Source organism: Nyctereutes procyonoides, unplaced genomic scaffold (assembly GCF_905146905.1).
Source record: "Nyctereutes procyonoides isolate TBG_1078 unplaced genomic scaffold, NYPRO_anot_genome, whole genome shotgun sequence".
NCBI classification, from domain to species: domain Eukaryota; kingdom Metazoa; phylum Chordata; class Mammalia; order Carnivora; family Canidae; genus Nyctereutes; species Nyctereutes procyonoides.
This window is the reverse complement of record NW_026575029.1, coordinates 6,232,485-6,259,588: the sequence shown is the minus strand read 5'-3', so window position 1 is coordinate 6,259,588 and position 27,104 is coordinate 6,232,485. Positions and strand designations below refer to the sequence as shown.

Below are 27,104 nucleotides of genomic sequence, written 5' to 3'. Positions count from 1 at the left end.
GAGAGACTCAGAGAGAAAGAGGCAGAGACACAGGCAGAGGGAGAAGCAGGCTCCATGAAGGGAGCCCGATGTGGGGCTCGATCCTGGGACTCCAGGATCACAACCCTGGGCTGAAGGCAGGCGCTAAACCGCTGAGCCACCCAGGGATCCCCAGAAATCTTAGTTCTTTAAAGAAAATTGCATGATGAGGTTTGTTTTTGCTGCTGCTGTTTCTGTTGCTTTGAATAGGTTAAAACTATGCTTGAGGACCATTAGAGGACAGAAATCAAATCTTAATCAGTCTTGATGGTTTTTTTTTTTTTTTCCTGTTTAAAAGAAAGGTTCAAATTCACTTTAAAGCCTAGGGAGTTTAATTAAAGTAAGTAGAGACAAAAGTACTCTTTTGAGAGCTGTCATTTCTCTTAGTACGACACTATTAATAATGTGGTGTAATGCTATTTTGGAAGTTTGGTTTTTTCCTTCTCTTTTGTCTTGCTCTGACTCTTTTCTATATTCTAAATGAAAGGGGAATAAAGCACTTAAAGGAAGGTACTCTACTAAATTCACTGTCTCCTTATGCACCACACTATCTCTGACCTCAGCTGTACTTCTTTGAAGAAATAACCCTTGCAGGCACTGTCTTTTTTTTTTTTTTTCCTTTCCCTTCCTCTTTTGTTGTGAGCCTCTTTTAACCAACAACATTTGCAGGGTTCTTCACAAAGATTTTTTTTTTTCCCCAATTAGGATGAAAACCAGATCATTATGTGACCGTTTCATTGTGAGTGTAACTTCTGTTTTGACAGCTCCATTAGCTCTGCCCAGTTATAAATCTTCATATTTCTGACTTGCCTTGAAATCAGAAAGCGTTTTCATTATGCTAGTCTTTGTGAGCAACAAGCATGAATGGAGGCTTGGCAGACATCACAGGCTCATCGTGGGACTTACCTGGTTTACAACTTCTTACGAGGGCAAAATGTTTACTGCTTAAACCCGATGATTTAGCTTTGATTGCTAATTATGTGGGGCACAGTTTTGAACTTAAAGAGTGTTCCTGAGGTCACTTTTCGTTTTTGTGTGTACAGATAATGTGCTACCTGTAACTTGGATTTCACGATCTTTGTTGTTTGAAAGTTAATTAGTATTCTTTGTTAGAATACCTTCTCATTCGCTTGAATAAGCGTTTAATTTCATCTGTCTTTGTCACTTGATTTTGGTGAATATTTTAGAAGTCAAACAATATATTTAAGGTGTGCTACCTCTAATTGCATCGATGTGCAGAAAGCGATTATTAAACTGATAATACCAATTGTACTTTTATTCTATTCTCATACTCTGTTTTTATAACATGCATGAGGTTGAAAAATTAGGATTACCCAGTATTTTAACACGATAGGTAAGAAATAAGAAATGATAAGGGAAGCAGATATTATTTTGTATTTTGATGTCCTTATTGCAATATAAGCATGGCAGTGTATAATGAACTTAAGAAGTTAAAGAGTTAACAGTTCTTTATAAACCAGAAGGCCATTAACTTTTAATAATGCCATCTCAAATATTTGTCTGTAAATTGTGGTGATAATCAAAGACGAGCCTATGGGATTGTGCTTTGTAGTACTGTTTGATTTGATAACTCTGGTAATCCCTTAAGCACGTTAGGAAAAATATTTTATGCTTACATTAGCAACTATTGTGAGTTTATAAAATAACCTGCCAACCTCAAGATGTACTAGAAGGACAAGAAGAAAAGCAATTATATCTCAGATTTTGTTTGGTTTCTTTTTAGGATGATTACTTTTAGAAATATTTTTTTTTAATCTAATACATTTGTGTTTCTCACCCTGTGAAAGAGATGAACTGGCTTCAGAAAATTAAAAAAAATGATACATAATACTGTCTATATACTAAAAAGTGTTGAGCTTTTTTATAAAACTGGAAAATAATATCCAATTTTTTAAAATCTGTGTTCCCCGTTTAAAATGCTGTGTAGTTTCCCTGTAATAAAATGATGCATTCGCTATTACTGTGGATTGTGGTCTCCACCATGGCCTTAACTAGATTGCATTCTGATCTGGACTAAAAATAAAGCAACCATTTCTTAATTTAAAATTGAATTTCAAAAAAAAAATAAAATAAAATTGAATTTCTGGGGCACCTGGGTGGCTCAGTAGTTGAACATCTGCCTTCGACTCAGGTCTCGATCGCGGGGTCCTGGGATCGAGTTCCACATCAGCCTCTCCTGCAGGGAGCCTGCTTCTCCCTCTGCCTATGTCTCTGCCTCCCTCCGTCTCTCTCATAAATAAATTAATAAAATCTTAAGAAAATAAAATTTCTAATAAGTTGAAATAAAAATAAAATTGAATCTCTCCTATTTTTAATGGCGACAAAATTGATATATAACAATACATAAGTTTCAGGGGTTCTGCATTCTAATTCACCATCTGTCAGCTCAACAAAGTGATCACCACTAAAAGCCTAGTTATCCTCCACCACCACAGCGTTGATCCTCTTCACCCACCCATTTCACTCATCCTTCTCCTTCTTCCCCACCTGTAACCACCAATTTGTTCTCTATATCTATGGGTTTTTGTTTTGTTTGTCTGTTTTGGGTTTTTAGATTTCACTTCGATTTCACATATAAGTGAAATCAGACTATTTGTCTTTCTCCATGTGACTTATTTCACTTAGCATAATACCTTTAAGATCCATTCATGTTGCAAATGGCAAGAATTCATTATTTTTTTTTTAAAGATTTATTTATCCATTCATTCAGAGAGAGCAAGAGAGAGGCAGAGACACAGGCAGAGGGAGAAACAGGCCTCATGCAGGAAGCCCGATGCGGGACTCGATCCCGGGTCTCCAGGATCACACCCCAGGCTGCAGGCGGCACTAAACCGCTGTGCCACCGGGGCTGCCCAAGTTCATTCTTTTTTTATGGCTGAGTGGTATTCCATTCCATTCCATTAAGACAGACAGACACACACACACACACACACCCCACATCTTCCTTATTCATTCATCCATTGATGCATATTTAGGTTGCTTCTATTTCTTGGCTACTGTAAATAATGCTGCACTAAACATAGGGGTGTGTATATCTTTTTGAATTTCATATTTTTCAGATAAACACTGAGAAGTGAAATTGCTGGATCCTCTAGGTAGTTCTATTCTTGATTTTTTTTTAAAGATTTTATTTATTTATTCATGAGAGACACAGAGACAGAGAGAGAGGCAGAGACACAGGCAGAGGGAGAAGCAGGCTCCATGCAGGGAGCCTGACATGGGACTTGATCCTGGGTCTCCGGGATCACGCCCTGGGCTGAAGGCGGTGCTAAACCTCTGAGCCACTTGGGCTGCCCTATTCTTGCTTTTTTTTTTTTGAGGAACCTCTGTGCATTTTCTATAGTGTCTGTACCAATTTGCATCCCTACCAGCAGCATACAAGGGTTCTTTTTTCTCTATATCCTTGCTGACACTTGAGTATGTATTCTTTGGAAAAATGTTTATTTTCTCTGTCCATTTTTAAAACAGGTTGTTTGTTTTGCTGTTGTTGGGTGATATGAATTTTGTGTATATTTTGTATATTCATGCTTTGTCAGATACATTATTTGCAAAAATCTCCCATTCAGTAGGCTCTCTTTTCATTTTGTTTTTGTTTTTTTTTAATATTTTATTTATTTATTTATTCATAGAAACAGAGAGAGAGGCAGAGGGAGAAGCAGGCTCCACGCAGGGAGCCCGATGTGGGACTCGATCCTGGGTCTCCAGGATCACACCCCAGGCTGCAGGCGGCACCAAACCGCTGTGCCACCGGGGCTGCCCTCTCTTTTCATTTTGATGTTGGTTTTTTTCACTGTGGATAAGCTTTTTAGTTTGATGTAATCCCATTTATTTATTTTTTTATTTTGTTTCCCTTGCTTTTGGAATCAGATCCACAAAATATTGCTAAGACCAATGTAGAGTATTATCTTTTAGGAATTCTGTGATTTTGGGTCTTTACAAGTCTTTAATCCATTTGAATTAATTTTTGTGTATGGTGTTAAGATAGAGGTCACCTGTCATTCTTTTGCATGTGGCTGTTCAGTTTTTTCAACACCATTATTGAAGCAACTGTCCCATCTCTATCATATGTTCTTGGCTCCTCTGTCATAAATTAATTGTTGATATATGTATGGGTTTCATTTAGTTCTGTTCCACTGATCTACCTATTTTTGTACCAACACCATACTGTTCTGACGACTACAACCTCATGGTATAGTTTGAAATGATGGAACGTAATGCCAGTTTGTTCTCTCTCAAGATTGCGTTGGCTCTTCAGGATCTTTTATGGTTCCATAAAAATTTTAGAATTATTTGTTCTCATTCTGAGAGAAATGCCGTTAGAATTCTGATGGGAATTGCTTTGAATATGTAGATTGCTTTGGGCAGTATGGACATTTTAATAATATTAATTCTTCCAATCATGAGCACAGAATATCTTTTCATGTATTTATGCCTTCAGTTTCTTTCATCAGTGTTTTCTAGTTTTCAGTGTACAGGTCTCTTTCACTTCCTTCATTAAATTTATTCCTAGGTATTTTTTTTTTTGGTGCAATTGTAAATAGAGGTTTTTAAAATTTCTCTTTCTAATAATACATTATTAGTCATATAAATGCTAAGATTCCTGCATGTTGATTTTGAATCCTGCTACTTTACTAAATTTATTTATTCTAACATTTTTTTTGGTAGAATCTTAAAGATTTTCATATATAGTATCATGTCATCTGCAAATAGTGACAGTGTTACTAATTCGAATGCCCTTTTATTTCTTTTACTTGCCTATCGCTGTGGCTAGAATTCCAATACTTTGTTGAATAAAAATAATGAGAGTGGACATCCTTGTCTTGTTCCTGATCTTACAGGGAGAGCTTTCAGATTTTTACCATTAAGTATGATGTTGAGTAGTATGATAACTGTGGGTTTGTCATATGTGGCATTTATTATGTTGAGGTATATTCCCTTTATAACCACTTGTAGAGTTTTTATCATAAATGGATGTTGAATCTCATCAAATATTTTTCTGTATCTATTGAGGTGATCATATGATTTTTATTACCCATTTTGTTAATGTACTACATCACATTGATTGATCTATGGATATGATATTGAACCAACCTGCATTCCTAGAATAAATTCCACTTGATCATGGTCTATAATCCTTTAGTGTATTACCAAATTAAGTTTGCTAATATTTTGTTGAGAATTTTTATCTATGTTCATCAATGATACTGGCCTGTGTTTTTTCTTTTCTTTTTTTTTTTTTTTTTTTTTGTGGTGTCCTTATCTGGTTTTGATATCAGGGTGACACTGGCCTCAGAAAATGAATTTGGAAGTGTTTGCTCTTCAATATTTTGGAAGAGTTTAGAAGAATAGGTATTAAATCTCCTTGTTTTGGTAAAATTTACTGGTGAAGCCGTCTGGTCCTAGACCTTTTTGTTTGTCAGGAAGTTTTTGGTTACTGATTCAATCTCTTTACTAGTAATTAGTCTATTCAGTTTTTTTGTTTCTTCATGACTCAATCTTGGGAGATTCTATGTTTTTAGAAATATATTAATTTCTTATAGATTGTCCAATTTGTTGGTGTCTAATTATTCATAGTAGTCTCATTTCTATTTCTGTGGTGCCAGCTGTAACTTCTCTTTCATTTCTGACTTTATTAGAACCCTGTCTCTTGGGATCCCTGGGTGGCGCAGTGGTTTGGTGCCTGCCTTTGGCCCAGGGCGCGATCCTGGAGACCCAGGATCGAATCCCACGTCGGGCTCCTGGTGCATGGAGCCTGCTTCTCCTTCTGCCTGTGTCTCTGCCTCTCTCTCTCTCTGTGTGTGACTATCATAAATAAATTAAAAAAAAAAAAAAAAAAGAACCCTGTCTCTTTTTGTCTTGCTTGGTCTAAAGGTTTGATAGTTTTGTATATCTTTTCAAAGAACCAGGTCTTAATTTCATTGATTTTTATTATTTCCTCTTTTCTATTGACTGTGCGCTTTGTTTGTTCTTTTCTTAGCTCTTTTATGTGTAAAGTTAGATTATTTGTGATTTTTTTTTGTCTTGCTTTTTTGAGGTAAGCCGTATTACTATGATCTTCCCTCTTAGAACCGCTTTTGCTGCATCCCCAAATTTTGGTATGTTATATATCTCTTTTCATTTGTCTCTAGGTACTTGTTACTTTCTTATTTGATTTTTCATTTACCCATTGGTTGTTCCGCAACATGTTCAATTTTTACATTGTTGTGGTTTTCCCAGTTTTCTTCTTGTAATTGATTTTTAGCTTTATACCATTGTGGTTAGAGAAGAAGTTTGATATGCTTTCAGTTTTCTTGACTTTATTGAGACTTGGTTTGTGGCCTAACATGTGCTGTATCCTGGAGAATGTTCCATATGCACTGAGAACAGTGCATTTTGCAGTTTTGGGATAGAACGTTCTGTATATATCTGTGAAGTACATCTGGTCTAATGTGTTGTTTAAGGCCAATGTTTTCTTAGTCTGCAGAACTATCTTAAAGCTAACATTTCATCTTCATTTTCTTCTTGACAACATGTCTAAATCAAAACTGACAAAAATAATTATCCCTGTATAAATTAGTATGGGAAGCTTTGGAGGCATATTCTGTGACCATTGCCAGAGTTCTTAATTTCTCAGTACTTTCTTTCCTTGCTAACGAAATAGGTGGCACAGCGGTTTGGCGCGCCTGCCTTTGGCCCAGGGCACGATCCTGAAGACCCAGGATCGAGTCCCGCGTCCGGCTTCCGGCATGGCATGGAGCCTGCTTGTCCCTCTGCCTGTGTCTCTGCCTCTCTCTCTCACTGTGTGCCTATCATAAATAAATAAAAAAATTAAAAAAGAAAACGAAATAGGACTAAATACCAACAGTTTATGGTGGCTGTGAGATTAAATAAATTAATGTATGTTGAGTACAGAGCCTAATGAATTTAACAGACTTTAATGAGTATAAAATTTCCTCAGTAGATTTCTGCCCCTCCACCCCACGGTGCCCCCCAGTTTTGCATTTAAGATCTATAGAGTTACATTAAGCCTAGATTTTTAGAAACCCTCTTTTATTTTTTTTTAATTTTTTAAAGACCTTATTTATTCAATCATGAGAGACAGAGAGAGAGAGACAGAGACATAAGCAGAGGGAGAAGCAAGCAGGCTCCCTGCGGGGAGACGGATGCAGGACCCGATCCCAGGACCCCAGGATTATGACCTGAGTCAAAGGCAAAGGCTCAACCACTGAGCCACCCAGGTGCTCTAGAAATTCCCTTTTAGATTTACAGTAACTTCTTTCTGAAATTACTGGGTAAAGTAATTTAATTATGGCTAGCAAAAATAAAAAATAAAATAGGGAAAAATATGTAGTTCTTTTGTCTTTTTTCTTTCTTTTTTTTTCTTGTAGTGAAGAGCATTATCTTTTAAGCACACAGATTTTTTGAGTAGCAGGGGTTAAAGGAATTGTTATAGACTGGATATGGATGTGTTGGAATGCTTTAGAAAATCGATTCTCGCTAATGGAGAGAATGTTTTTAAAGTGAACTATTGCCATTCCTTCAGTGAACCACATACAGCAGAAAAAATTCAAGTAAACATTGAAGGAGAGGCAAGCTCTTCCTTATAGAATTAATGAGAATTGCAGTGATCCGCCGTGGGGAATTAGAATTTGAAAAACCTTTTCCATGTGCATTATTCCCTAATGTCTAGAACCAGATAAGTAGACTCTAATTTTAAATGTGCAATTATCCAAACAAGATGAATGTGCAGGGCAACGCTGGATAAGACTGTCGATCTTCATGTTAATATTTTTATTCTCCTTTATAATAGACATATAGTTGGCAAAAGCCACATGTCTGTGAGATCCCTAAAGACCAGCTAACTCAGGAGACGTAGCCAGTTTTATCTTACATCAACTCTGGAGATACAGCCCAAGGGAGACACATCCCAGAATAAACCCCTTGCTATTGTCCTTTATAATGTCTTTGGTCAGTTGTTTTATCATGGGTAGATGATTTTGTTTTGTTTTGAAGGAATATTTGATAACAAGTTAGATCACATATGCTTATCTAACATGTATTTATATATCACAGAAGCTGAAGGAAAGCATCCTGTTCATTGGTAAACATGGCCTGCTTGATGTATGTACACTGCTGTGTGATTTTAAATATGCTGTAATTGTAACTCCAAACAAGAATTTGAATAGGTGCCAGCATTTTCTCCTTCATATAGGAAATTCCTCTGAAAATCATTAAAAGCTTGAACAAAAATTCCATAGCTATGTTCTTAAGATCACTGTGTAGGATCTTCATGGTTCAGATGATACAAGGAGCTTCAGTTCAACCTTTTAGAGAAGGCATTGAGTTTGTGTGATCTCATCAACCAGGAGAATGTTGGCGGCAATCATGTGCAGGAGTGAAGAAACTGTTTCTTCACACAGTAGTTGTCCCATATGCCAACCTCTGCTACGGCCATTGACTCACCTGTGTTCTAGTCCACACCTACAAGTGGACCTGATTCTGAATGTTCTGCTTTAGCTTTAATTTTAATTGGGGCTCTGGAAAGTCAAAACCAGAGCTCTGAACAAGAACCATGGGAATAATGAGCAATGCATTAGCACATGCTTAACTCCAAGTTGGGCCCTGCCCTTTACTAGACTTATAATCAGGCCTTCTTCCATTGCCCCAGCACCTGGCCTACACAGACATCATCCATAGCATTTTTACCAGCCTTCAACCCATCTCTTGTTGCATCCTTGATTTGAGTGAGGATATGCTTGTTTGGTCCTCTGACCAGTAATGTGACAGCAAGGATTGTTATATTTCTCAATAAAGGTGAACTTCTCTTCTCCCAGTGCATACTCAAGAGTCAAGATCTGCATGTCCCAAACAATCAGGACTTAGGTCATCAAAAGAATTGAGGGGTACCCCACCACATGCAAAAGGCAGCCTTTCTAGATTTCTCTTTTTAGCTCTGCACAGAGCTATTATGCCTTTTTGTGTGTGAGAGAGCACCTAAGGAAAAGAGTGAGTTGTCTTTTGATTAAATAACAGATCTTTTCTCAGATCTTTTCTCTGAATCACTACAGACTTCCTTTTCAGTTCTATCATGTTTTTAGTTGTATCTTCAATGAATTTTCTTTTAGCTTTGCTAGTTTCTCTCTCTCTCCTCTGAATTCTTATTTTTAAAAAAAGCCAGAATTCGCTTTTTTCTTTCATATTCTTTTTTTTAAGATTTTATTTATTTATTCATGAGAGACACAGAAAGAGAGAGAGAGAGAGGCAGAGACACAGGCAGAGGGAGAAGCAGGCTCCATGCAGGGAGCCCAATGTGGGATTCGATCCCAGGACCCCAGGATCACACCCTGGGCTGAAGGTGGCGCTAAACTGCTGAGCGACCCTGGGCTGCCCTTTCTTTCATATTCTTATGACATATTGCACATATGCAGATATATGAATCTTTTACTCTTTTTTTTTACAATGGAATGCCGTGACCTTTGTTCTAAAACAACACCTCTGATTACACTTGCATTTGTTTCAGATTTATATTTCATGTCCATAATCTTGGCCGTGAGGAGGTCAGGAGGTTCATCTTGTTTTGTAATGGCCAAATTGGAGGCCACCACAGCCCCTGTTAGGACAGCAGCACGTTTAGCATGAGCTTTGGTATATAGAGATATTCTGGCCAAAACACCTACCTGTAAGCATTGCCCTATCCATCTCTTTGCTAACTTTGACTTGTTCCAAAAACTGAGGTACCTTTTCCTTTGCAGATTCAAATCTGTCTGTTATTCTGGGACAAAGACCTTCAGAAATGGAGGTTTGATCAGCTCTCCAGTGGTTAGAACATGGTACAATCACCGGTCATGTCATCTTGGACTGTTGCTGCTTTGGCTATTAAGGAGGCTGTTGTGTATCAAATTTGCATTTTATGAAGCAGCACATTGCCATCTTTAGTAAGCTTGATGTCTGCAGAAACAAGCATTTTTGTGGTGCTCTTAGGCCCTAAGCTGGTCCTCAGGCATCCTGCAGCCCTGGGCTGTACTGATGTTGGCTGCGAGGCTGTATGAGTCAGGCCACCTTGGCCTTAGAGATGGTAGTGACACAGCAGAAGAATAGGAAGCGACCAGGCTTGCAGAATGCCCAAAGCCCCAAAATAGAGTTGTATTTTCTAAACTGCAAAGTGATAAAGCATAACAGCATTTGATACATGAAGTCAGCAACCAAAGCGTTAAACTGTGTGTTTGTGTGCGCACACACCCATACACACCCGCACAAAATGCTATGAATTGTGCAATTTTTTTTAAACTGGGAAAAGATACTAGAAATCATGATCTGTCCCCATAATTTTATAGATGAAGATAACTGAGGCCGAGAGAATAGAATATGTTAAAGATAGAGCCAGGAGTATACATATGTTTATGTTCAAAGCAATGTATGTATTTACCAAATACAAGAATTTCTTTTTCATTGTGTCCTTCTAATTTATATATAAGTAAGATTATATTATGACTCTGGGTCTTTAATCACTGAAAAATGAATTATATATGATACGATTGAGTTTCAGAAATTTTGAAATTAATGTCAGGACACTTATTTCTCTTAAAAGTAAATTTGTAATTTTATTTAAAAAACACGTACTTTTACAGTACAAACCGGTCAGCATGTAATAGATAGTGTATACTATTTCCACATACTACCTATTTTCCTCACTAGGCAGATAATGCACATGCTTATTGATGAAGGTTTCGTGAGTGATGTGTATTTGGCACATATTTTGCATCTATTATAAGAAATGATTTAGTAGGATATTTGGCCAAAAGCAAATATTATTCAAGACTGTGCAAACACAACAGATTCAGGTAGAAGAATTTTTTTATTGATAAGTAAATTCTAATAATATAGATTTCACCTCAGTTTTAAGAATCATCATGATTTTCAACAGAAGGGCATATTTATTGTAAACCCTAAGCAATCTTTCTGAAACCTGAAAAAGATTTGTGAAAACAGCCTGCAATAAAAATCACGCACGCTTCATAAAACACTACTTGATAGATATCACTTGCACCATTAGGAACTAAACGACAAAGGATGTAATTTCAGTTCTGGCATGCAATATTAATCGAAAGCCTTTAAAACATCTTGCTGATGGGAACTATGACAACGTGACATTGAAGAATTATGAGCCAATGACATCTATCTTAATCAGATTTTCAAAGTAAATGCCATAAAACACAAAGTTGTTTCATTCATTTCTACATTTTCACATGTGTCGGTGGGAGCATCATTTCCTTGTGTGTTGCTTTAAATGCGAAGAGTACAAATTCAGTACCTGAAAGTGTGAGTTCATTACCCAGGACTGAAGCACATTTTAGCCACCCTGCACACACAAGGAATGATTTCCGTAATAATGTAAACTCATTCCATCTTTTATGGTAGTGTTACATTATCCTTAGCAAACACTCTAAATGATATTAGGAGATAGTATAAAAAAATATTAAGGTGTATGTTTGCCTTTATACGTTTAGAAATGAAAATGGAATGTTTATAAAGACCTTCTTGTAGAAAGAAATCAAGAAATTATGGGCATACTCAAATATAAATATCTTCTTTGGCCAAAAAATAATAATTATATATATATATATATATATATATATATATATATATATATTCATTCTGTGTGTGTGTGTGTGTGTATGGTAAAAAATGTATTACTTTATTTGAATAAGTGGGGAAAGTGTGGAAAATAAGACTTTACATTAAAATAATATTTCACCAAAAATAATAAAAATAAAATAATATTTCACAGTTTATAAAAATACTTCAATATACATTATCTCTTTTAATCCTCTATACAGGAGTGATTATTAACCCCATTGTACAGATGAGGAATCAGAGACTTTAGAATAGGAAATTAATTTGCTCAAGTTACACAGTCACTAAATTTTAGACAGGGAGCTTAAACCCAAATGTTAACGTTGGTTTCTCTCCAGATTAATATGTTGAAGCTGTCACCCCCCTGCCCCCAACCCATGTGGCTGTATTTGGTGATGGGAAGTCTAAAGAAGTACTTAAGGTTAAATGAGATGATAAGAGTGAGGCCTTGGCTCGATAGAATTGGTGCTTTTATAAGAAGAAATACCAGAGAGCTTGCTCGTTCTCTCTGCCCAGTGAGAACACAGAGGGAAGGCAGCTGTCTGGAGCCAGGAAGCGACCCTCACTAGAAACTGACTCTGCTGGATCTTGACTTTGGACTCTCAGCCTCTGGAACTGTAGGAAAATAAATTTCTAATGTTTAAGTGACCCAGTCTATAGTATTTTGTTTTGGTAGCCTGAGCAGATCTGTTTTACTCTTCTTCACTCTCAATCCATTTATCTTCTCAGTGGAAAATTTTAATAAACTGGCATAAAAATGCTTGTGGATTTCAGAAAGATCCGAAAATCTGTGAAAGAATTTCTTAGTCACCTGCTTTATTTTGAATCTCTATTCTGAGAGCAAGGTTTCTAGTGGCAATTAGCATCCTATAGAGAAGTCCTAGCCTTCCAGCTTCAGAAAGTCATGCTTACTACTATTTTAAAAGGCACAACAAAGCCTTGGGAAATCCAGATCGTTAATCTCCTAAACAATAGTACCCCACATTTCTATAGCACTTTGCCATTCTTTTCACTGTACCATCCTTTCTGTTGGTGCTAAGTCATTACAGCAGCAGAAAAACATCTATTGGGAAGAGGCTTTTAGTGTTGCATACACACCAAAAATTATCCCAAAATTATTGACAGAGAAGGGCACTCACCCAAGTATGCAAATATCAGCTTAAACTATTACTGTTTCCCTTTTAATCAAAGAGAATAGTTGTATGGTTTCCACTTAACACATCACCCTCATTGCACATGCCACAAACGTGGGTTCTGTTGAAGTTTTTTGCATGTACATAATATTTAATGTTTGTGGTAACACACTTCACTGTCTGGAGGCCATCATGTGATTGGAAGGAAACTTAAAAAATTTTATTCTGTTTCAATGTAAGACATTTATTGTAATAATATGGACTCCATAAATTGCAGATAACAAATATGAAATAATATGCTAGGGGAAAAGTCAATGGCAAAGTTAGTATTTTGGGGAAAACAAGATTGGCAATGTTGCTGGATACTTTCTGAGTGTTTTCTGATCACTTCTTTTTCCTAGAGTTGCTGAAATATTTAAAAAATAAAAATCAGAAAAAAGAGTTAAAGTAAACTGAATCCCTTCTCCCTAAAATTGGTAAACTGTAATTTTTAAAATGTATTGTAACTGTCATCATAACTCATAAGAGACTGATTAGCTTTCTTTTAAGTTTGAAAGTTTCATGCTGGCTTTTATTTTTTAGTTGTTTCCATAAGAAATTTCAATACTGAAATCTATAGTAAATTTAAGTTTGATACAAAATGACTTTGACAATATGTAACTTAAGATGTTACTAGTTACAACATATGTAAGACAGAATGGCTATTTTCAAAATTAAAATTTTCTTTTTAATATTTATACAAAGATAATTTGGTAGGATATTCGTGCCATGAATTAATATGGTGTTTTCATAATACAAGTTGAAATAAATAATTTTTTACTGTATGTCCCTTTAATGTTTTATATGTATAACTTAAGATAATATGGTACTTTTAATTACCTTAAATTGTGAATATTCATTGTATAATTTAGTATGTTTGGAGAAAATATTATATAGTACCTGAAAGAATTTTAGAGCTAAAACACATGAGATTTCATTGCTGAACCCACCCTGCTGCCAGACACCAATGTTTTAGAGGAGAAAAACTGAGCCCTAGAAGTTAGTTGATCTGTATGAGGTTATGTTTAGTTAAAGCCAGCACTAAACCCCATGTCCTGTTTCTTTTATAATACTTTCTTCTATATGAGACATCTTCTTTGTGACAAAGGATATGTTATCTGAGAAGCATAACAAAGTTGCATTTTTTATTTGGAAGATTCAAGAAGATTGGAAGATTCAAGTTGCTTTTTTTATTCTTTAAAGCTATCTGTCACATTGTAATAGCTTTAGTTGCCTGCTAGCCTGTACTTATCCATATCACAATTATGTGCTTTATTTATATCATATCATGGATTCCGTTTAAAGTCAATAAAATTTGATTGCACTACAATCAAATGCTCATTAGATAATGAGAGAGAAGTATTTATTGGTTTTAGTCAACAATTCTTTATTGTCCAGATTGGGACAACTTTTTCCCTTTTTTGCTTTACTCTCTTAGGTAAAATATTTAAAAATGAGTAGAAGAGTATCTTGAAACATATATTGAGACACCTTAACGGTATTTTTATCAAGATTTTTTCTGCATGTATAATAGGTAAGGTTTATTATGTATGGTTCCATGGAAAATGATTGTGCAAAGTTAAGAACTATACAGGATAAATCTGTGACATTACTAGAGTTAAAAATACTAAAAGATCAACTATTTTAACAAGCACAGGTAGCCATTTGCATTTGTTTCCATCCACTGAAATAAGTTAGGGACGTTTTAAATTGCTGCACACTTTTGAAAAGCAACCATAGAAGTCAGAATATCTTCAAAGAGAAGTTTACAGCCATTTAAGAGAAGTTACCTTTTATAAAATATAACCCCTCAAAAAGCTGTTATCTAATAACATAAAAGATAATAGCAGAGAACATTTATATGAAACAAGAGATGAGTAAGTCCATGCTCTATATAATTTGACAGCCATAACCATGGTGTTAGAAATGTGGAGAAAGCTGTTGAACTCTAAGGAAAGCTCTGTCCTTGCCTTCCGCAACTCTCTCTGGATATATTTTGAGCTCCTTTATCCTCTTTTTTTTGTCTTAAAACTGCTCTTTCACATGTAAGCATGTTTGATCTTTCTGATGCCATCTGAGTGATTTCCTCAGATTTCTTTTCCAATTCACTGGTGCTCTTTACAATTGTGTCTAATATACTGTCTAAACCATCCTGTACATTTCTAATTTCAGTGACTGCATTTTTCCTATTTATACACATTTTACTTTTTTAACTTCCTTTTTCTCATACTCTCTTATGATTTTAATTTCTTTAAACATTCTCAAGTTTTATCTGATGGTTATATTATCCAGGGGAGATCAATTCTGCTGTCTGTTTTCTCTATAGATTTTGGCTCAGGGTGGATTGTTTCCTCTTAAATTTTATAACATTAGACTGTAAATGTATTGAAAGCTGTGTTTTATTTGTGGAAATCCATTGTGACTTTAGTTGAGAGCATATGCTTCTAAAGAAGTTTTGCATTTGTTTCTGCCGGGTGCCCCAGGAAGGAGCATTGCACTATTAATATTAATTAATTGGCTTGGGGGGACACCTGGGTGATTCAGTGATTGAGCATCTGCCTTCGGCTCAGGGTGTGATCCCGGGGTCCTGGGATCGAGTCCTGCATCAGGCTCCCTACAAGGAGCCTGCTTCTCCCTCTGCCTGTGTCTCTACCTCTTTCTCTGTCTCTTCTGAATAGATAAATAAAATCTTTTTAAAAAAAAACCCAAATTATTGGCTTGGGGTTCCATAACTATGTCAAGAGTATAAGCTTCAGCCTCCTGTGACAACCACAGGGAAGCCCAGACCAGTGGTTAAAATTTTCAGGAGTTGGTTTCTTCCCCATGCAGATCCTAAGAAACACAGCAAAATTCCTTATCACTGTATTTGCCTTGAGATTTTTCAAGTCTAATCTTAGACTGAGGGTATAGCACTTCACAGGGTCCAAACTACATATAGGAGAGGTCTCAGTAACAATTAATATATTATCTCTTGTTTCTTCATTGAACATTAGAAAGCTTACAGAGACAGGCAGATCTCAGAGAAGCTACAGTGACAGCTTAGCTGCTCTGAATAATTATTCTCTCTCCTCGGTTTCTAGCCCATTCTTTCTTCCCAGTTCAATCATTTTAAACCTAAAGTATAAGTTCAACTGGTAGGTTGAGACTATTGGCTGTTTTGTTTACTGTTACATCCTATCTTTGCTAAACACCAATCAGTGGGTCGGCTCCTTTTCAATGTTGTCTAGTTCAATGTGGTCTGGGTATCAGAACATAAACTCTTAGAGGACCAGAACCAGAGTCCATTCCTTTATTTGACTCGCTGTTGATAGTGTCCAGGAGTACACAAAACATGGGCAGATGGCTGCCTAGAAGATCTTTTGTCTAACAGCACTTCTCTGGGTTCAGTAAAGTTAAAAATGTCTTTGTCCTTTTTTATTTTTTCTCTTTCTCTCTCCCTCTCTCTCTCTCCTCCTGTCTTTCTACCCCTACCACCCCCATTTGTCTTTTGTTACCAGACTTTACTCAAATTGCAAAAAATGATTTTAATACAACACAGCTGTCAGCTCCTCATTCCTATCCCATGTGAAGTAGGGTATTTCTTCTCTAGGGACCCTTGCTCCCACAACTGAGATCCAGGGAAGAGAGCCAGAATTGTGAAGGAAGTGTGTGTGGCACAGAGCAGTTGGGGTGACTGTGGTGACACCTGCTCAGTGTCCCCCTCACCCCTCACGTGACACTTACCTTTCAGCCTCCCTCCACGTACAGAGCTACATGCACACATACATGCAGCCATGCGTACACATATGCAGCCATGCATGTGTACACATGTAGATGTGCACATACACAAGGAGATTTCAATCTCCCAGTTTTCCTGTTTGAGAGTTCACTTCCACTGTGTCACCCAAAGAGCACAGCCCAAGGCCCTAAAGCAGAGAGGAGCTGGGGCTGAATTGCATATAATGGTCTGGAAGCTGGTTTTAATTAAAAAAAAAAAAAATCCCAAACCAGTAAATACGACCAGATATGTTTTTAAAAGCCAGATGTCCCTCACCACCACTTTTTAAAAGTTCTTGACTCGATTCTGTGGTCACACTCCATGGGAAAAAGAGACCCAGGCTGACTTCACAACTGTATGATGGAATTCCTTCTTCTGTGGGAACTGGCAAGACATGAGTTTCTTTCTGATTCCTGTGATGTTTCTGATTCTTGTTTTGTACCTGCTCATGGAAAAACATTTCCCACTCAGACATACTTGATTGTGGGTCCTTACATCTCATGATACTGGTATTGATTGCTGATGAGGCTTCTTGATTACAGTTGGTTCTTGAACAACATGGATTTCAACTGTGTGGGTCCATTTTTACATGGATATTTTTTCAATAAATACAGTGCAGTGTTCATGTATTTTCCATTTCTTATGATTTTCTTAGTATTTTTTCTAATTTCTTATAAGAATACAGTATGTAATACATATACAAAATATGTTTTAATCGACTGTTTATATTATTGGTCTGGGGGAGTCAAAAGTTACACTCAGGTTTTTTATTGCACAGGGTGTCTGTGCCCCTAACCCCTGCATTGTTCAAGAGTCAACTGTACCATTGTTCAAGGATCAACTGGCCTGGAAGGGAGTCTGTTAAGAAGTTACTATTTAGCACTTACTGTATGACAGGCACTGTATCTTTTAGATTCTGTAAGTGAACACTGTAAGATAAATGAAGCTCAGAAAGATAAGCAACTTATTCAAGAAAACATGCTACTGAAAAATAAATACCCATATTATTGTCATTTGTTGTTATGGTACCTTTCACCTCTATGATCATAAATGCCTAGTTGCTATTTAGGAGAAGTTGTCAAAAGTTTATTTTCTTCCCCCTGCAGAGTGCCATTAACATGCCTTACGTTTGCTTGGAATTGGGGTTTTATAATAGTTGCTTAAACTGAAATCTACCCCACTGTCAGAGATTGTCCATGGTTCCTAACACGTTCATGGTTGGTCGACACACCTTATTCAGTATATTCCGTGATCCAAGTCATTACTGCATGTTAATGGTTTGACGTGACAGCCTTAAATGACACTGTGAGGCTATAAGTTCTTTGGTGGCAAAAGGCTAAGCAAAATGACCCAAGTCTTAACTACCTAATATTTATCATTAATATTATGTGAATTTTAAAAATTATCTGCCATAAGAGCACCTGGGTGGCTCAGTTGGTTAAATATCTGCTTTCAGCTCAGGTCGTGATCTCAGGGTCCTGGGATCGAGCCTCACATTGGGCTCCATGCCCAGTGGGGAGCCTGCTTCTCCCTCTCCTTCTCCCTCTGCCACTCCCCACTCATGCTCTCCCTCTCTTTCTTTCTGTCTCAAATAAATAAATAAAATTTTTTTAAAAATTTTTTAAAAATAAAAATTATCTGCTATAAGTCGTGTCTATCAAATAAAAACAAGCAGCTGCTAGGCTGTCATGAAGTTACATGAGCAATAGGAACTTGAAAAAAGGCAGAAAGGAGTGCAGTGAGTAAAGGCACTCAGTTGGGTATAACATATAATTGCTAATGAGCATAATGCAAAAGATACTTTTTTTAAAGCAGTGAAGATTACTTTGAGAAAATAACCTACACCTTTTCTAAAATACCCAACATTTCTAATCATCAGCTTTAAAATACAAAGAAGATAGAACTGTGTTTGGTAAGCTATAATATATATTGTTTCATATGTTTATATTTTATATTTTCGTATATATTTTATGTAATCTTTCCATTCTCACCTTAAAAGGTAGATTTTGAATCTTGGTACATCTGCTCTGGTTCCAAAGCAATATTCCTAAAACCTCTGGGAAAAATAATATGGTGCCCTGCCTGTATCGGATGAGCCACAAAGGTGCCATTATTGCCTAATTGTTACCAAGCAGGCAGCACATTTCTAGGGGTCTTTGAAATACGAGGCTAAGGGAAGATATTGAAAAGTCCAAAGAAATTTAAGTCAGAGTTCCTACCTTTCAGGATCTAAGAATTGGGTTGAGGAAAGAAGACGGGTTCAGATTACCTTGCAATTAAAGGTGCTACTGCCAGGCTCGGCTCTTTAGACTTTAGCATTCTCTTCATTGAATTCTTTACAAGTTGTCTTTCAGTCATTCATCAAATACGTATTGAGTGGATAAATATTTATTTACTGACCACACATCTATCCCTGTGTGGTTCTTAGAGGTTCCAAGGTGAATTCGAGGTGAACCTTGCCCATATAGAGTCTAACCGGAGATATGAGACCTATAAAATAGGGGGAGATGAAAAGAGTCATGAAAGAGGCACAGATAAAATACTGTAAGACTCAGAGAAGAAATAACTGATTTCTACTTGAAAAAAAACAGGAGTGTCATCCTTCTTAGATCTTGAAGTATGTAGGTTTTGGATAGAGAAAGAGAAAAATAAAATATAAAGATATAGAAGCAGATGGATGTGCTTGTGTGGAAAGGTGTGAGACATGCAATGGATACAGCAAGAAATACATGAAGGGGGATAAGGATTTGCAAAAACATGTTGAGAGCTAACGGAAGAAATATGACCTTTGCCCTGAGAGTGCATTTTATGTTTTATAGGTACTAGGAAGCCATTTGGAGTTTCTAAGGAGAACAATGAGATGTTCAGAGCTATGTCTCAGGAGCATTAAATCTGGTAACTCTGTGAGGTCTAATCGTCCTCTTTGTAACTCAGAGTCATTCTATCTAAAACCTTCTCAAATCTACAGAAAGTCTGTTATCAATGAATCAGCTTAAAACAAAGGCCATGGTTGATGTTTTGGTTGTTCTTTTTGTGGACCTGGCCACAAGTATTAGATTCTAAGTGTTTGTTGCTAAATCTAGACCCCATTCTGTTTCCTTGGGTCATTTTTAGTAGGGAGGGATAGAGGCAATGGAAGAGAAAATCTTAAACAGGCTCCATGCTCAGCACAAGCCCCATGCCAGGCTCCATCTCAGGACCCTGAGATCATGACCTGAGGCAAAATCAAATATCAGACACGGTTATCGAACTGGGACACCCAGGCACCCCTGTTTGTGTCTATTTTGAACCCAGGTCATAAAATTTTCCCTGGATATTCAGTTTTTCTTCCTATGGGGACTGAATTTTCTATTTTCAGTACCAGTAATAGTTAATGCTTTTCTCAAGCAAAACTTTGTGATCTTAAAAACATTCCAAATCATGTAACTGATCATGTTTCCCTTTTTGTGTTGGCAACTAAATAAATAATTTAGAGCCAGATTTGTATCCTACTTTAAAAACGTACAGAACTATACAACAGGCATTTTGTCCACTTGCTTTAGATCTGGCTTTATCTTATCTTTCCCACTTTATTTTCTTTTATTCTGTTTCTTCCTTTCCGTCTGTGTTTAGTTTTATTTTATCTTGTTATACTTTATAAATTTATGCTGTCTTGAATAAGTTGGTATAGATACATACTTCCACTGCTTCTTACATCCTGTAAGCCCAAATCTCTAGAGGTAGCACGCACCTCTGAGTGAATGCTTGGATTTTGCCTCTGTTTGTAGACTGCTGCAGAATTTAAATTTCTGGTCATCCATCCCATCTCACTCAGGCTCTGCATTTATTCTGTTCCATCAAATTTTAGATTGAATCTAGCTTTCATTATCTGGATTTGTTTAACAGGGAGACCTCATGATTATGTAGTCAGATCAAAAGAAGTCCCAGTGGACAGAACACAGTGGTGCTGAAATAACCTGGATAGACAGTTAAAAAGGGCATAGATCCTTGCGTGATGTCTTGTTCATCATAAGTTCTCAACAGATACTTGCCAAATGAATGAGCCAACCTAGAGAAAGCCACAATCATACTAATTATTTTTGAAACCTTACATGGAAGTTTTTCCTCACTGTTTAAGAATGAGAATCTTTTGGGGGCTCAGTGGTTGAGCATCTGCCTTTGGCTCAGGTTGTGATCCCAGGATCCTGGGATCGAGTCCCACATCGGGCTTGCTGCAGGGAGCCTGCTTCTCCCTCTTCCTGTGTCTCTGCCTCTCTTTGTGTGTCTCTTATGAGTAAATAGAATCTTTTTAAAAAATATTTGTTTATTTATTTTAGAGAGAAGGAGCACATGCATGCATGCATACACGTGGAAATGGGGGAAAGGACAGAAGGAGAGGGAGACACCTCAAGCAGACTTCCCACTGAGCATGGAGCCAGATGTGGGGCTTGAGCCCAGGACGCCTGGTATCATGACCTGAGCGGAAACCAAGAGTCGGCTGCTTAACTGACTGAGCCACCCAGGCACCCCAAGAATAAGAGTCTTAAATTCAACATATTTAAATATGTTGGTGATGACAATAGATCTTAAAATCATTGCATCTTCAAGAAACAATCTTAATCTCCATGATGCTTCCCCATTGCATAGTACTTTTACTTGTTGACTTAGCAATCTTTGGAACATAGAGGCTCAATAAATGTTTGTGGGCTGAACGACTCAGTGGGTGAATAAATGAGTGAATGAGTGCATTTATTAGATTAATGCACTTAGATTAAATTAACACCTAGGTGGGACAGTATTATTTCCCACATTACAGATGGGAAAACTGAGGCTTACTATGATGCTGCCTGACAGAAATTAAATTTCGTGTCAACTGCTATTGCACACTGCCCTCACCTCTTTTTAGTATAATATCCAATACATAATTTATGAATTATATGTATAATATAATTTCATTCTTTCATGGAGCCATGCTTAAAAACACGGAGTCACTTGACATAGCCCTCTACTTCTTTTTAGACACAGTCTTAATACTTTTCCCTTTGAAACGTTTCTCTCTTCTCTGTGTACCCATTGCATTGACACCAACCTAGTTAAAACCCTTGGCTTCTTGTAAAATAAATATATACATATGTATATCATTATAAAAGCAGCTTTTGAAATACTCCTTAAAGACACCTGTAGAATTTCTAATCATATGCACTGATGCCAGGGAAGACCAAACTAATTCATTATATGATACCTGAGTAATAAATCTTCTTCAAATTTTCATCTATTTCCTTTTCTGTAACATAATTAAAACTGTATATGCCCATGTAGCTATCTCATTACCTCCAAAGGTACTTCCAGTTTAACTGAGGTGCAGATACTCTTTTAATTTTTCATAAGCACCAAAGCAATGGACCAGCCAAGGTTTCTGTAGTTTCTGGTATAGGGATCGTCAAGAATAGAGAATGTGCGAGAAAATAGCTTTATTTCATATATTTAGATGTTGTCTCTGTCCCTCATTTCAAGAGTAAGAAATTATTAGTTGTTAAGTGATATGATATGTTAGAGACCTATAGAAATATGCAGTAATTACTGATATTATGTGCTATGGGAGGAATTATTTTAATTACTATACCCTGTAAAGAGGTTTGATGATATATATTTAAGCTATTACATATCAAGTATTCATTTCATGCAGTCAGAATTACAGTGTTAGGCTCTATTTGGCATAACAATTACAACTGAAGTTCATACTGCAGATGAAAGATAGTCCCTGTGTTTCCTATTCTCTTTTAATATGTGCATTTATATTAATAGCATGATTTAATACATCACTTTAAAATTATATTGCACTTTGAACTACATTTAGTCAAAAATTGACATCTTATATGTGTGGAACCATAATAAGTTTAGCATTAAATTAAGGAGTCACCTGTCTGTTTGTTAAAATGTGGTATTTGTGAACTCTAGCATGTCCAAAGGCAGGTAATGAGATTGAAAAGTCAGTCTCATGTTACATTAATTTGTAAATTTTGACTTGCGACTTACTGGTTTTAGGGAAGTCTTCCATGGTTATAACCTAGCATCGCGCTTCTATTTGGAAGTTGCTGGATCCCTCTCGATTGTGGTTTAGAACAAAATATTTGTACCACTGACATAGGGGCATGAGTCGCTCTGGTCACCTATGAATTCCTCCAAAGTGGAGCTATACTGCATACTGTGAAATTGGAAAATCTGTTCTGTGTGTGTTCTAATGGATGTAACGGTCATTAAGTATATGAGTCTTCTGACGTCGTAATCAGATGTGATTCAGTCTGTTAAATATCCATGAAACAACATCTGCTTCACAGAGTGACCTTCTGCTAAAGGATACTTAGCGTCTATTAGTGGATCATAATGCAGATCTGCCTTATTTGAAATGCACTAAACTAGAGTAGTCTACTGCTGTTTAGCAACTAGCTTGTAATAATTTATTGCAGTTAAATAAAGCTTAAAAAAACTCCATTAAATAATTATAGGGATTATATGCATTTCGAAAACCTTTGTGTTCAACTGAAATTACCCATTTAATTTCAGGGTTGGTTTGTTAAAAAAAGCTGAAGTCTAAAGGCACATTAGGGGAGCTGTCAGATACTGTTTTCTGTAGGTGTTAATAAAACCAGATGAAAAAAATCTGAAACAAATTAAAACCAAAACCAATTTTACCATCTGTTGTATATTAATTAGTACTTTGTGTATCAAGGGTAAACTTGCTCTTAGAGAATGTCACTGAACACCCGCTTAATAGAATAATATGCAAATTTATTAGGTTATAGATTTAAATGCAGTTTTTACTTCTAATTCATCTACAGTGGATCCCCAAGAAATTGATGGTGTGTGTTGACATGTATGTACATATACACATGCAAATACATATAATGAGTTTCCTTTTCTTTTTTCAGAGCAACCTGCAAACAACCAAGGCCAGCCCACCCTGCAGCCTTTGCCACCACCCCATAAGCAGCACCCCGCACAACACCATCCGTCCATCACTTCTCTCAACAGAAACTCCCTGACCAATAGAAGGAACCAGAGTCCGGCCCCGCCGGCTGCTTTGCCCGCCGAGCTGCAAACCACACCCGAGTCCGTCCAGCTGCAGGACAGCTGGGTCCTTGGCAGTAATGTACCACTGGAAAGCAGGTAACTCCTCTATGGGAGACTCTCAGATCTTCTGAATGTTAGGACTGCACAATGTGTCTGCTTGGAGAATGGACACCCTACCATAGTCAATAAACCATGTTGTGTTTTAATGTCTATTGTTTAAAAATAAACTAGTCTCACTCTTTTCTTACTAAGAACTTTTCCGTACTTACGTACTCTGTATTTTGTCTTCTCTGAGAACAGCTCTGGGTTGCCAGTCATTTTTTAGTTGGTGGGGGGCCCATAAACTTCTTCATCCTTTTCGCACATTGTGTAGGCTCCAAGAGACGAGCCATAAATGGCTTCAGTGAAACTCTTCCTTATTACTTTTCTCCTTATTTACAAATTCTCATGCATGTCGAGAAAACAATGGTGATGCGAGATGTGATTCTGGGTCCCATACATAGCTTGAGTCTGTGAACATGGTCAGCAGAGACATGGTTCTAGACACCCCTACTTAGGTATGCTGTGTCCATGACATCACAGAATCATAGTGGATTCCTAAGTAGAATGGTGAAGCTCAAGTCAGATGACCATTTGTGAAGAATAATTTAGTTTCTTGCAGTAGGAAGGAGCTGGGACCTATTCTCTAAAGTTCCTTCCAGCATTATTTCCTAAGACATGCCATTCCTTGGACAGTAATAGTAGACGGTCATACTCTTCCATAGAATGAACTGAAATCTCTAATTCCTGAAACTCTCAGCTTCTGGTTATAAACCATGCAACTCATATTTGTGACAATACAAAGTAATATTGCCCCTTTTCTGTATGATGGCCCATGGGCTGCTCTCCATCTTGTGTTCTAGAGGCTTCACCAGCGTGGTGCCCTTTCCCTGTACACATCCAGGTGTTTTGGTGAGGTTCTTCAATTAAGACTTCTAACACGGATTGGCCTACAGATAGCAAACCATTCCTACAAAAGTGTAGATCAGGAATAGCTGTTTTGAGTTAATCTGTTGCATTTGTAGATCTCTCTTTTTGTGTAGGCACAAAAAATTTACCTTCTTTCTTTGGACAGAAACTCCATAGCCACTATTTCCCTTTTACCGTGTATTGCACAAACCAAGTGTGGTGTCCTACCTCATTGTGAGGCTCCCTATTGACAGCTTTGTGACAAAGTTCCCCTCTCATTCGTGTCCGTGTTTCTTTTCTGCCCTAAGCTTCCATTAGGCTCAGAGAAAAAGAATCCTCACATATGAAATCCAGAAAATAGAGGACTCTGGACCCCCAGGGAGAGTATCCCCCAAAATGCCCTGTGCCATAGAGCCCCTGGCTAATGTCAGCATGGAAATTAGTTTCTGGACAAAGAAACAGGTTTCACAACAAATAAATTACGATTTTTTTTTTTTTTTTTTGCCATTAACTGCATGATTTAAACCAATCCTGCCCTGAGGATGAGCTAGCAGGAGGTCCTCACAGTTAGTTGTCAACAATGAAAATCTTTTTCTTTTCTTTCCCTCCTGACCTAAGAACATGGTTCCAAGGAACTCTTGTCTTTTTATCTGTAGTGTCAGCCAAGAGTAGTTGGCTCTTTTTGTTTATTTTGTATTATTGAACACTCGTCTGGGAGAGATTAGAAAGCGAAAGTACAGAAGAGGTAGGCAAACGGGAAATTTCTTCACTTAAGACAGAGTCATGTCTACAGATTTTTTTTTCCTGAGGTTATTAGCACAGAACTAGCACAGAACTAAATTTATCCAGTGTAATTAATTAGCACACACTGAACAACTAATCAACACTGATTCACTATTGTCATTTGGAAAAATTTTATTAGGAAAAAAGTAATTTTCCAGTTGAGTCATCAAATTGAATATGGATAATTACATTTTAGTTGACAATAATTGTTTTGACAAATATGTATGAACTATGTCGAGTTAGTCAGCAGAAACGTGTTTTATTTTAGGGATGCTGGATAGCATAGAAGCCTCAAAAACTGTGTCAGTAGGAGAGTTGGTATTCCTTGAAGCCATGTCTTTTTTTTTTTTTTTTTTTTGAAGCCATGTCTTTTAGTGGAGATGTTTAGAACCATTTGAGGGGGGACGCCTGGGTAGCTCAGCGGTTGAGGGTCTGCATTCAGCTCAGGGCATGATCCCGAGGTCCAGGATCCATTCCTGCTTCAGGCTCCTTGCAGGTGCTTCTCCCTCTGCCTGGGTCGCTGCCTCTCTCTCTGTGTGTCTCTCATGAGTAAATCGATAAAACATTTTTTTTAAAAAAAAATCATTTGAGGGAGAAGATAAAGTGTGTTCTTGTTATTCCTCATACTGTACTAATAAATTTTGGTTGGTGGGAAATTAGGAGAGAAAGTAGCTGTGTAGGGGACAATCCGTTCTTGCCATATGTATAGTTGTAGCTGATTTCTCTGTATTCAGACTGTGTAAGGAATCACTCACGAGGTGATCTGAAAGCAATACCATTTGAAATTCCATTTCAAAGTGATGCCATTAGTGAACCATCCATGGAATTACGTTTTGTAGTTTTATAGATTGACATAGAGGGGCACTTGGGTGGCTCAGTCGGTTAGGTGTCTGCTTTCAACTCAGGTCATGATCTCAGGGTCCTGGGGTTAAGCCCCACATCAGGCTTCCTGCTCAGCAGGGAGTCTGTTTCTCCCTCTCCCTCTGCTTTGCTCTCTCTCTCTCTCTCTCTGTGTGTGTGTGTGTGTGTGCGTGTGTGTATGTGTGTCTCTAATAAATAAATAAAATCCTTAAAAAAAGCATGAATTGATGTAGAAAGGCAAATCTATCAGTTGATAGTATCTCACTAACGTGTACATGAAGGATAATGAATCCAAACACTGGAATGCCTTTCAATCCATAGTCTACTTTTATTGTCTTCTTGTTTTCAGGCGTTCACCTCTTCTAATATTGCTAATCAAAAGAAAATGGTATTTCGGGCTTCTCACGTCCTCAGTGTATCAACCTAAGCAACGATGTGAAAATCTCACACTGTACTGACAGTACTACTGTGGTTTCTTTAATAGTCTCACTTGGTTGGAACTCTTGAGGTGAAGAACCAGTCTTATTTATCATTGATTTTTCCTTTTTTAGTTAAGGTTCCCCATTGAGTATGATTCTCAGGTTCAGTTTCAGATGTATTAACAACTTCATCCAGACGTGTGTCTGCCATTGACTAGTTTTTAATCTGGGGCACAGTTTCATCTTTGGCAATTATTTCTACTTACGCATATACTCATTTTACTGATTCTCACTTTTCTGAAACTGTCATTTAAAAAGGATGTAAGTTATGCAGCAGGAAATTCAAGTTCCGTGTATAAGAATCTATACACTTTCTTTGGCCCCAGCCCTTTTCTCCTTCCAGCATACATTGATAATAGCTGCTTGCAGATTGGCACATAATAATCCACGAAACTCTTGGTC

General features: G+C 37.1%; 1 protein-coding gene and 1 pseudogene across 2 annotated transcripts in view; one reads left to right on the top strand and one right to left on the bottom strand.

The window, feature by feature from the left end:
* The window catches only part of TENM3 (teneurin transmembrane protein 3), a 339,277-nt gene that overhangs the window by 127,421 nt on the left and 184,752 nt on the right, over window positions 1–27,104 (top strand). Inside the window, exon 2 of one of the 2 annotated variants that reach the window (XM_055315712.1) lies at window positions 23,490–23,727. The gene's annotated coding sequence lies outside the window, so the exon portion shown is untranslated. Of the gene's footprint in view, window positions 1–23,489; window positions 23,728–27,104 lie in introns of those variants that run through there. The other variant, XM_055315711.1, reaches the window with a different exon arrangement.
* Window positions 8,338–27,104, bottom strand: part of LOC129503544 (T-complex protein 1 subunit zeta-like) — a 37,464-nt pseudogene continuing 18,697 nt past the window's right edge.